Here is a 12,538-nt window from a genome sequence, read left to right on the forward strand (position 1 = left end):
AAAGCACAATAAGTTATATGAAATATGTTAATATGTTCTCATTTACATATTAAATTTGAATTTAGTAAAGAGAAAATCTTTTCATCAGAGAATTGAAACACATCTGTATTTTCTATTTCTTTATACTTTGTGAATCCATAAAAACTATATTATCAACTCTTATTTATGTTTTAACTTGAAACTGCAATTCATTTATATAATTTGTTAGTATATATTGTAGAATGTATTAATGTTTTGACTATTTATAGGAAAGTAACTTCTGATAAACTATCATGAGATGAAAAATATCCAGTAATATACTTAGGGGTAAGGTACCAATATGTCTCTTTTCATTCTTCTAGTTGGACTTCTTTAGTTTTGTTGGCACTGCCTTAGCCTAGAATATGATGTACTTAGAAATGATTGTCTTATCTACTTAACTCAAGCAACCAGCACCAATCATGCATTAATATCACTCTGATTCTTAAACATCAATTCCTTTCACTATTTTCAAAACTTTAAATGGGAATGAAGATTATAATATATCTTATAATGTGCAATAAGTTGCAAATAAGTCAAGAATAATAATGAGACAGTTATAAGAAAATTGATTCACAAAATAATAAAAGTCCCAGACCAATTTTGTGTAGCAGTTTATTCTGTAGCCAGAGAAATAACTGCATATTTACCACTGAAGCCAAATATTCAAAGACCAAGTAAAAATAGTTTCTATTGCAGTGACAGTATTTGAAGTTCCATTTGATCAATGCAGACTGCTGAAAAGCCGATACCCTTCCAGGATTCTTCTTGGAAAAGAAAATTCTATAACCAAAAGATGTTTTAAAATCTATCCTATTAGATATATCTGATCAGGAAAACAGTTCCTTAGTGTTAGACAAACAAGAACTTGCCAATGCAATGTTTATTATTTTTGTACTTAATTGAACTTCAGAGTATCACAACAATATTGAGATAACTATACATGTTCTGGTCATGCTATTTTATTTGATCAATTTGAAACTAACTGCATTATGTAAACTTATTCAGAATATACATGGAATAGTTTCACAGGAGATTGAGTTTTGGTAATAATTCTGCCTTTAAGAGTTGTAAATAGTTTATCCAAATGTTTAAAATTATATCATTTTATGTTCCTTTTTTTTTTTTGGTCGGTCATAGGGCTTGAGCTCTGGGTCTGGGCACTGTACCTCAGTTCTTCAGCTCAAAGTGAGCACTCTACCACTTGAGCCCTTCCGGTTTTCTGGTGGTTAAATAGAGGTAAGAGTCTCACGGACTTTGCTGCCCAGGTTGGCTTTGAACTGCAATCCTCATATCTCAGCCTGCAGAAAAGCCAGCCTCCTGAGAGCCACCGGCGCCCAGCTTCATTCTATGTTCTTAAAAGTAATAAAAAGGTTATTTAGGCCAAGAGATCTTGGTTCATGCCTGTAATCCTACCTACTCAGGAGGCAGATACCTGGAAGACCATGGTTCAAAGCTACCTTCATCAGAAGCATTTCCTAGATTCCATCTCCAAAATTTCTAACAAACAGCGGAGTGTGGCTTGGTTTAAATGGTAGAACACCAGTCTAAACCCTGAGTTCAAATCTGGGTACTTCTAAAGAAAATACAGATCTTATTAATTCAGAGGGTTTTATGAAATAAATTATTTGAAAACTAACATAAGCCAGTTTAAAAATGAGTTTATTATTTTTCTTTTAAAAATTCTATAATTTCCTTTTTATTTTTATTGTGAAAATACCGTACCGAGGAGTTACAATTACATGGGCAAGATAACGAATACATTTCTTATCAAGCATTTTTGCCTCCTCTTTTGTTTCCCCTTCCCTTTCTCTCCCCGCCCCCCACACAAAGTTGTAAAGTTCGTTTTTCAACATAACGAATTGTACATCTCATTGTTGCAATGGGTCCACCTGTATCCCTATTTAAACGATTTGTTTTTCCTCTTCCCCTCCACAAATTATACCAACATCAAATACAGTGAAAGCAGGGGTTATACTGTGGGAGAGGGAAATACAAAGCAACAAAGAAATAATCTCATAAATGTGTTAGAAACAATCGCATGAAAGAAAAAAAACATTTGAATACTTACCTTGGCGTTCATTTCCTTAACATCAACTTACCTGACCTTTTCTGCTTGACTCAGACATACACTGGTTATTGCAAATAAGGGAAACCATGGAACCTATGTTTCTTTGGGCCTGGCTTACTTCACTTAATATAATTTTTTCCAAGTCTTTCCATTTCCTAACAAATGGGGCAATGAATGACATTGCCTTTTTATTTTTATTTTAAAAATTTTATTGTAAAGGTGATGTACAAAGGGGTTGCATTTACATAAATAATGTAAAGAACACATTTTTTGGAACAGTGTCACCCCTTACTCATTTTCTACCAGTTTCCCCTCCTGACTGCCCTCCCCCAAGTTGTCTACTTCATTTTCAATATAGAGTTATTTTTCAGAGATGGCATCAAAGTGAATTTATTGATTTAGTAGTCTAAGCTTGTCATCAATAATTTTAGCGGGGGGGATTTTTTTGTACACATGTATGTGCCAGTCCTGAGGCTTGATTCTGTCCCTGAGCTTTTTGTCTCAAGACTAGTGCCTTAATACTTGAGCCACAGTTCCACTACTGGCTTTTGGAGATAAGAGTCTAATAACAGGATAGACTTGAACCATGATCCTCAGATCTCAATCTTCTGAGTAGCTAGGATTACAGGCATGAGCCTCTGAAACCTGGCAAAATAATTTTTTTAAGATGGTAGTGGGTTTAAGCTCAGGGCCTTCTACTTGTAGGCAGGTGCTGTACCATTTGAGCCACATCTCCATTCTAGGATCCAAGTTCTTTCAATGCTTCTACCCAGCAGCTTTATAGAAAAGCTAGTGTTCTTTAAGATTGTCAGATGGCTGTTATAAATTTAATTGATGGTTGCGACTGATAAGTATCAATGAAAGAATTTTAATAAAAGAAGCAGCAGGGGGCTGGGAATGTGACTTAGTGGTAGAGTATTCACCTAGCATTCATGAAGCCCTAGGTTCGATTCCTCAGTACCACATAAACATAAAAAGCCAGAAGTGGCACTGCAGCTCAAGTGGTAGAGTGCTAGCCTTGAGCAAAAGAAGCTCGGTGACAGTCCCTGAGTGCAAGCTACAGGACTGGGGGGAAAAAAAGAAGCAGTAGGTTTTTATTGATGGAATGGGGGTAAAATTTGGCAATTATCCATTTATCACGTATGCAGTTTCAAAAAGTGGTTCTCTTTATATACAAGAATTAGGATTTTAGTTGGTAGGGTAATAATAACTGCATTCAGAATTGCATTCAGAACTGAGTTACAGTTATTGCCATCTTACAAAAATGTCCTAGTGTTGTGATGGCACTTAGGGACCTTCCTTACTTGCATTATTGAGAAGGCATAAAGGCAGAGAAAGAGTGGATAAGACAAGCACATATGGGCTTCCAGGAGTGATAGGCCACATTAAGATTATCATCTTGCTAGGGGAGACAAAGCATGTCTCCCATGATCAACATGGACATTGAGAGTTTAGTAGAGGTTGGCTCAAAAATTGAGCAGCAGACACAAAGATAAGAAAACAGAGATGTGAAGCCTTTATCCCATTTTAGTAAATCCATCAGAATGTATGTGGACTTAGAGTGAAAAGCCAATGCTTTAACAGAGTGGCCTTCATGTTTCTGTGAAGTTACTATCAATTGTTATAATCCTCATGTCAAAGGCGAGCTTGTAAGAGATGAATAATATATCACTTACATGACTAAATCATGTAAGTGATATATTGTCTGTAAACATTCTAGTATTGGGGTCCAATTCAAAGTTTTGTGACAAAGCTGTCAAGAGGTCAGAAAAATATAGATGATGCCTTTTAACACTTCAAGTTTATTTGCATGAAGGTAGAAAGGATGCTGTGTTCTCATGGAGGTGGAGTGTTTCCAGGTGTGTGAAGTGACATTTGCATGTGAGGGGTGTGATCCCCAGGCATATCCAGTGGGTCAGGCAGCACTATGTTACTCTTTTATTTTAAAATTGTTCTTGTAAAAGTGATGTACAGAGGGTTTACAGTGCCACAAGTCACTGTGATGAGTACAATTCTTTTTGAATAGTGTCACCTCTTTCCTCATTCTGTCACAGTTTTTCCCACCTGATCCCTCTCCCACACAAGTTGTATAGTTCATTTTCAACTTAATCTCTAGTGAGTATCAGTGTTGCATTTGTTCACTCTTTGTTCCACCATTGCCTTTGTCCCCCTTGCCTTCCCCCAAACAGAAACTTACATACCAAGGGAAAAGGTATAGAAATAATAATAACAGTAAAGAAAAACAGCAACAAAAAGAAAATAAAGCCAGGTGTTGGTGGCTCACGCCTGTAATCCTAGCTACTCAGGAGGCTGAGATCTGAGGATCGCGGTTCAAAGCCAGCCCAGGCAGAAAAGTTCCTGAGATTCTTATCTCCAATAAACCACCAGAAAACTGAAAGTGGCACCGTGGCTCAAAGGGTAGAGCTCTTGCCTTGAGCTGAAGATCACAGGGACAGCACCGAAGCCCAGAGTTCAAGCCCCACGACCGAAACAAACAAACAAACACACAAAGCCAAAAAGCAAAATAACAAAAAAACATTTTCTTTCCATTTCTTGGAGTTCATTTCAATAAGCATCATTTTATATTTAATAAGTATGCATCAGACAAGGGCTTCATTTCTAAATATATTTAGAGCCAAAAATATTAGTTCTCCAAAAATAAATCCTTAAAGGAACAACAATTCAATTAGTAGTAAGTCTGTAGCTCTACAGACTTAAAGAAAGATTTCTCAGAAGAAGTAAAAATGGCCAATAGACACATGAAGAAATGTTCATCAACTTGGGCCGTAAAAGAAATACAATCAAAACAAAATTGAGATTCCACTTTACCACAATTAGAGTGGCCATTATTAAGAAAACTAACAACAGATGCAAGAGTAGATATGTCCAAAAGGGAACACTACTACACTCTTTGTGGGAAAGTATACTTCTTCAACCACTCTGCCACTCTTGGAGCCCAAGAATTGCTTCTCACAGCAAACCTGAATACAGTTATTGATCTGACTTCTTTGTGACTGACTAGGTGTTTGGTTTCGAGGTCTACCAACAGTTTGCTCACTGACAGTGCCCACTCTATCTCAGAGCATAACTTTTGTCATAGGCTAGGGAATCATCTGGAGAATGACTTCACCCACCAACCAGCCAGCCTGTGGCCATATGCATGTAGGCCTTAATCAGCCCACTGGGCTCTAAGTCTTTCCTGGGAAATTGTATTTATGTCTACACACTGAGCTGAATTGTGTGGTGTCTTCAGTTGTTCCCTCAGGTGGAGGAACACAAGTGCCAGTCTGCTTCTGTGTGTGGAACTCTGTGGCAATCCTACCCGAATCCCAGGGGTCCATTCTTTGCCAGGAATGGAATGCCACCACCACTAACAGAAACCACTCTGGAATGAAACAAGGGAGGGAACACATCTTGTTTTGTTTCTGTGAAGTAGTTCTAAGCTCTTACTGAGCACAGATTCTTATTTATTCCTTTTAGAGATTTAAACTTTGATATTTTTTATTTTCTTTAGCTACTACCTCTCTACTACTACTTTTCTGTCATCTTCCTGTGGCTTTTTTTAACTTTTCTGCCTTTCCTTGAAGTCATGTTCCTATGATTGTATTTCTGGCTCATGAAGACACAGGAAAGTAACATATGTCATCTTCTGTATTCTTTCTTATGGCAGAGGTTGCTACTTCTTTTCATAAATTCTAGTTGGCCCATCATACCTCAGAACCTTGCAGCTAGATGCAAACATTTAATCAAGGTCTGTTCCTTAGGATACTGGCATTGATATGTCCAACTTCCTGCTCATGTTTTTCATTCCTTTAATAGGAAGAGTGAGATACTTTTTGGTAGAAACAAACAGGAAAAAACCTAGATATCTGGTGTCTACTTCATATAAACTATTTTCAATTTAGTCTAAATTTACATTCTAGTACTGCAGATAGCCAATACCAATATAGAATTTAGAAAGGAAGAATGATTTTTTGAGACTAAAATTTGGCTTCCAAACCTTCCAAATGTAATACAAAATACATTGCTTGCAATTAAAGTGTGTGTGTGTGTGTGTGTGTGTGTGTGTGTGTACTGGGCTTTAAACTCATGACCTTGGCAATATTCCTTAGTTATTTTGGTTAATGTTGGCTCTCTACCACTTGAGCCACAGCTCAGCTACTGGATATTTGATTGTTAATTGGAGATTAGAGTCTCACAGATTTTTCTTCCTTGGTTTGGAACCACAGATCCTCATACCTCAGCCTCCCAAGTAACTAGAATTATAGGTACAAGCCTCTGGTGCCTGATAACCACTGAATATTTTTAAGTGGGGAAAAGCTGAATATGGAGCTGACTATGAATATTTATTTATTTATTTATTTATATTTTTGTTGGTGGTGGGGCTTGAACTCAGGGCCTGGACACTGTTCTTGAGCTCTTTTGCTCAAAAGTAGCACTCTACCTCTTAAAGCCACTGAGCCACACCCAGTTTTCCGGTGGTTAATTGGATATAAGAGTCTCACAGACTTTCCTGCCCAGGATGGCTTTGAACCACATTCCTCAGATCTCAGCCTCCTGAGTAGTTAAGATTATAGGTGTGAGGCATTAGCCCCCAGCTCTGCATTTTTATTTTGATATTGTAGGCTCTTTATGTGCACAACAGATTTCATTATTTTGAATAAATTCACCAATTTTAAGCAATTAACATCCAATCACTTTACATAAAATAATCAAGGCAGTTTTGTGTATGTATATAAGAGCCTATATCTCCACTGTTTACTGTCTCAAAGAATTTTAACAAGCTATTGTGCTAGTAGGATTAATTAGATCTGAAAACTGGTATAATAATACCAATAAAAGCTATAAAATATGCACTAAAATAGGATGCCAAAATTATAGAACCTAAGGTATCTAAAGTTGTATTTGACTACTCAAATGTTCCTTAATAACTAAATGCATCTGAATACACTGCTCATTTTAATATTAAAGGAATATAATGAAATGAAAATTGAGGCAATAGAGAATTCAGTATGCACAATTATTTTAAATTTAAAATCCTCCTAATAATGAACATAGCTAAAAACATAAAAGACAAATGATAGAGAAATTAAAAGCAATTATCAAAGGAATTCTTAGCAGAAATTCCTGACTCAAATTAAAGCCTGTGATTAAAAATCTCTTACTTCTTTGTCCTTTTCCATTCTTCCCACAATGCACTGCTGTTTCAGCACCTTGAAACATTTCTTTTCCTCAAAGACAATCATACTGCCTTTGACCGGTGGCAGGAATGATCATATACACTTCACATAATTCTGGTTCCAATTCCTGTAAGTTTCAACGTTCAGTTTTTCAGAGAACATAGAGATACTATTAACTAGGTATCATAAAAGAAGAATTGTTTTTCGCCTACATGATAATTTGCAAAGGGAAAATGGACTATTTCAGATTTTTTTGTGTGTGCCAGAATTAGGCTTGGACTCAGGTCCTGGATGCTGACCCTCAGTTTCTATTTGTTTTTTGTTTTGTTCACGAATAATAGTCTCTCTTGAGCCACAGCTCTACTCTTGTTTTTTTTTTGGTGCTTAGTTGGAGAATCTCATGGACTTTACTGCCGATGCAGGCTTCAAAGTTTGATCCTCAGATCTCAGCCTCCTGTGAAGCGAGGATTATAGACATGAAACTCCAGTGTCCAGTTTATTTCAGATCTTTACAGTGATGTGTGACATATAGCCTAGTGTTGTTCAGTGTCCAGGGTTTCCTACAGGTACTTATGTGCCCTGAGCACTAAACGATCATGGTGCTTCAGTCCAATGTGTGAAATATTTCTTCACTCAATCAAAAAATTGTTTTGAGTATTTGTTTAGGCACTAATGTAGATGTTGGAAACATAAAAAGGAACAAAATGACTTCTTATTAGTATCTGCATATTCTAGTGACTAAAGTCAGCACATTACTGAACAAATAGACAACTCAACTGGTTATTTACTTCTTAATGATTTTTTTTGCTTCTTTGGGAAAAATTTATGAAAAGACTTGTCATTTTGTGTGTGTGTGCGTGTGCGCACATGAGCTCTGCACTTGAATCACAGATCTATTTCCAGCTTTTTGGTGGTTAATTGGAGGTAAGAGTGTCATAGAATTCTTGCCTGGATTGGATTTGAACCACAAGCATCCTGAGTAGCTAAGATCACCTGTGTAAACCACCAGGAGCCATCCTTCTTGGTTCTTTATATGGTGCAGTGCATGATATATTATAGTAATACAATATCTGAACTTACAAAAGACTGTCTTACTATCTAGTCAAGTTGTTAACCATAACAATAAGACAGGAACTATGTCTGAATCATGCTATCTAAAGTCTAGACTATTTGTTTACATATTTTTTTGTGTGGCTTAAGATTGAACCTGGGACCTTGCACAGACTAGGTCAGCATTGCACCACTGAGATCTCTCTCCTCTGGAAAATATTAATGTTGTTTTGTTGGAATTGTTAGGTAAAAACTTAGTATGTCTGCCAAAGGCTTTTTAAGTTTAGGACCTTCTTATAACTTTTATAGCAAAATATTGTAATTCCCTTAAAATATTGTCCCCTTTTATTTTAAATTGCTAAATAAAACTTTTTTTTCCAAAAATAATTTTGAAGGTATGGAAAAGTGGTATTATAAATAACTTCTATTTTTTGTGGTTTGGTGTTTGAACTCAGGACCTTGTACTTGCTAGACTGGTGCTCTACATTTGAGCCACATTTCTAGCCCTGGACTTTTACTGGCAATTTTTTTTTTGGGTCCAGTCGTGGGGCCTGAACTCTGGGCCTGGGAGCTGTCCCTCAGCTCTTCAGCTCAAGGCTAGCGCTCTACCACTTGAGCCACAGCGCCACTTCTGGCTTTTTTTCTTTTTGCTTATGTGGTGCTGAGGAATCGAACCCAGAGCCTCAGGCATGCAAGGCAAGCGCTCTACCACTGAGCCACCTCCCCAGACCCTTTACTGGTAATTTTTGAGATAAGGTCTTGCAAACTTTTCTGACCAGGTTGGCTTTGAACTGGGATCCTCCACCTTTCAGTAGCTAAAATTGTAGGTGAGCCACTGGTGCCTGGCAATAAATTTTTTTATCTAAACTATCTACAAGAAGTTTTTCTTTGTTGTTGTTGTTTTTAATGTACTATGTGATTTTTTTTGTATCTTTTGTATGTTCTTCCCCCTGTGGTATATCCTCGGATGTCACTGTATTTGATTTTAGGACTCTGGCATTGTATATATGTTTATTTGAATTAAGGAAGGTAAGGGGAACAACAGAATGGTGAAATAAAGGACAAAGGGTGAACCAATGCAACAGCAATACTCACAAGACAATATGTTGGAAATGATTTGTACAAGTTGGGGTAGGGGTTAGGGAGGATGGGAAAGTAGGAGAAAAATGAGGGAAGAGGTAACAAGTTTTACAAGAAATGTACTTATTACCTTATTTACGTAACTGTAACCCCTCTATACATCACATTGACAATAAAAAAGAGAAGTTATCCATGTGATAGCCCATCAACCACAGGTGCTTTGTGATGACCTGCAACGTCACCTTCCTAACTAAACGCAATCAGTAAACAAAATCAGTCCAGTGCTTGTAAGCCTTATGCCAGTAATACATCTTGAGTCTTCTTTTCTCTGTAGAAGACTATGAAAAGCCATTGAACTCAAGTTCTCTAAATCTCAACCTCCTGAGAAGAGTTATCCTCCTGATCTGAAGTCATCCTTTCCCAGCCTCTTAAGTACTGGGGTTATAGATATGAGTCACTGTATCCAGCTTTAAAATTGAACTTTTAATCCTCTTTTCTTCTTTTGTCTCCTTTCTCAGTGCTTCATTTGTAAATTCTTTCTCTTCAGTTAGGTACATTTTCTTTCTTTCTTATTCTCTCTTTCTAATTTTCTCTCTTATGAAATGTTTCTGTATTTCTAATTTTTGATATGTTGATTGGAATTTCTTTTTCTTTTTTGGTGAAACAAGCCTTTACTGAAAACAGAGAACTGGGACAGCTGGGTCTTTTCTATGTCTTTTTTTTATTGCCTACTGCATGTACTTTTCTAGTATTATATTCTAGATTTCTCAATCTCCCTTTATCTTTTTCTTTGGTGCTGATATTGAAGCTTAATCTTAGAGCCTGGGCACTGTTCCTTAACTTTTATGCTCAAGGCTAGCACTCTACCATCTGATCCACATTGCCACTTCTGGCTTTTTGCTGGTTAATTGGAGATAGCTAGCTCTGCAGAAGGTATTTAAATGAATCTTAGCTATAAAAAAGGAAGATTAAACACAACATAAGAAAACAGGAGAAAAATAAATCTCAGTGGAAGACTATACCTGCCTGATAAATGCAAAGCATCACATTTAAAATTCATTAAGAAAAAGAAACCCAATGTACTGCATACAAGAAATACAATTTAGTAGTAAAGGCAAACATAGACTTAATATTAAGAAAAAGTTCTGAGGTTTTGAAAACAAGCAGAGTAATAGTTCTATTACAATTGGTCCAGGTTTTATTTCATCCATCTCCATGAAAGCAAAACACTTGGTGCTGGTATACCTTTTTTTAGGCTTGTAGTGTTTAAATTCAAAGAAGATAGCTGCACTTTTGGTTAATATTTCAACATGCTTCTGGAGCTCAATATCCACATTAAAATGGACATATGTGTCTTCTTTTCTTGAAGCCACAGGGGTATCTTGCACAGGAGTTAAATCTATGCCATTCAAATCTTTTACACTAACTGTAATATAGGGATCATTACATTACCCAGCGTCTTTTAGACCAATTTTCTCAATTCTTATAGTGAGTAATGTCATTCCAGTTCTGATGGCAATCTGGGTAATAAAGTACCGGGAACTCGAGCAGGAAAAGAATCAGGAGACCCTGCTCCAGCACCACCTTCTTCTTCAAATTCCAAATTCTCTTCTTCACCAGGTGCTAAAATTCTTCTTAATGGTACAGTCTGAACATCAAATGGAAATTCTTTATTATATGTAAGAATATTCTTTAGTATTGGTTCTAACTTCTCTGGGTCCTCCAGTTTAAATTCTTTTTGGGACTGTGAGGATTGTAAAGCTGCATTTTGCAATTCCAAGCATGTTGCAATTTTGCCTATGGTTTTCTTTTGTTCTTCTGTAAATTCTGAATTGCTGTGTTGAGCTTGGGCCTCTTTTTGTAGATGTCTTGCTAATATCTGATCCTTGTCTATCGTCTCCACCAGCTGGCCCCAGGAGAAGAAGTCGGCGCCTCTCCTAAAACTGGCGTCCCAGCGCTGCAGCAAACTCCGGGTCACCTCCCACATGGCCGGTACCTTCCCCGTCCCCCTCCTGCCCCGGCTCCTTAGAAGCAAGGCCGGGTTCTAGTGCGCCATCCTCCCTGGGCCTGGCCCCGACATTAACAGGGCCAGGTTCGGCCACCGCCACCGCCACCCGCCGAGGAGCCGCTCTAGGAGTAATCGTTTAAGTATACTTTAGCCAAAATTATTCAAATCAACAAAGGCAGTAACTTCATATTGATAGAGAAAGCAATCCATCAAGAAGATAGAACAATTTTATAATAGAAATTCAACAAGTATCAGTACATTCAATTTCATAAAGACAACTGGATATAAAGGTTCAGAAAGTCTCCAACAAAATAATATTGGTTATTTCAAAATCCAACTATTACCAGTAAGTTAACCTGGACAAAAATGTAACAAAGAAACAAAAGAGTTACATGGCATAACGTATCAAAGAGATTTGGCAGACATCTACATAACATTATATACAATAGATGCAGGATACATATTTTTTAAAGAACCTGTTGAATGTTCTCCAAAATGAATGGTATTTAAGTGTTGAAGCAATCAAGTGAAAAAATTGAAATAACTTCTTGTAGTTTATCAATTCATAATGAAATAAAACTAGAAACCAACAGCAAGATAAACTAAAAAAAATATACAAGTACACAGAGAATGAAAATTTTGGTGCTGTTTTTTTTCCCCTTATCCTGAGGCTTGAACTCAGTACCTGAGGTTCTATCCCTGAGCTTCTTTTGCTCAAGGCTAGCACTTGTGCTACAGCGCCACTTCCAGATTTTTCTGAATAATTTGTTGGAGATAAGAGTCTCACTGACTTTTCTGCCTGGCCTGGCTTTAAACTATGATTCTGAGATCTCAGTCTCATGAGTACTAGGAGCCTCTGAACATTTTGCTTTTGATACCATCTTTCCTGTATTGGCCTGACTCTTCTCACTTGCAGAACTATGTTCAGGGTAAAGCATTTCTACTCTGCCATCTCTCTAGTTTTCCTATTATACATGTTTCTTATCAGATCATCCAGAGTCCTTGCTACATTTGCTCTGATTAATATAATGTCACCAGTATTGTATACATAGTGAAATTTCACGGATTATCTGGATGATCAATGCCCATGGAATGGGAAAGAGTTGAAGAACTAATTGAGAAAGACTGAGA

The 12,538-nt window shown here is 37.0% G+C and overlaps 1 pseudogene; it reads right to left on the reverse strand.

The window, feature by feature from the left end:
• Positions 1-10,448: 10,448 nt before the first annotated feature.
• LOC122106131 lies at positions 10,449-11,386 on the reverse strand (annotated as a pseudogene).
• Positions 11,387-12,538: the final 1,152 nt, after the last annotated feature.

The sequence above is a fragment of the Dipodomys spectabilis genome, unplaced genomic scaffold (assembly GCF_019054845.1).
Source record: "Dipodomys spectabilis isolate Male_0828 unplaced genomic scaffold, ASM1905484v1 ptg000038l, whole genome shotgun sequence".
Classification (NCBI taxonomy): domain Eukaryota; kingdom Metazoa; phylum Chordata; class Mammalia; order Rodentia; family Heteromyidae; genus Dipodomys; species Dipodomys spectabilis.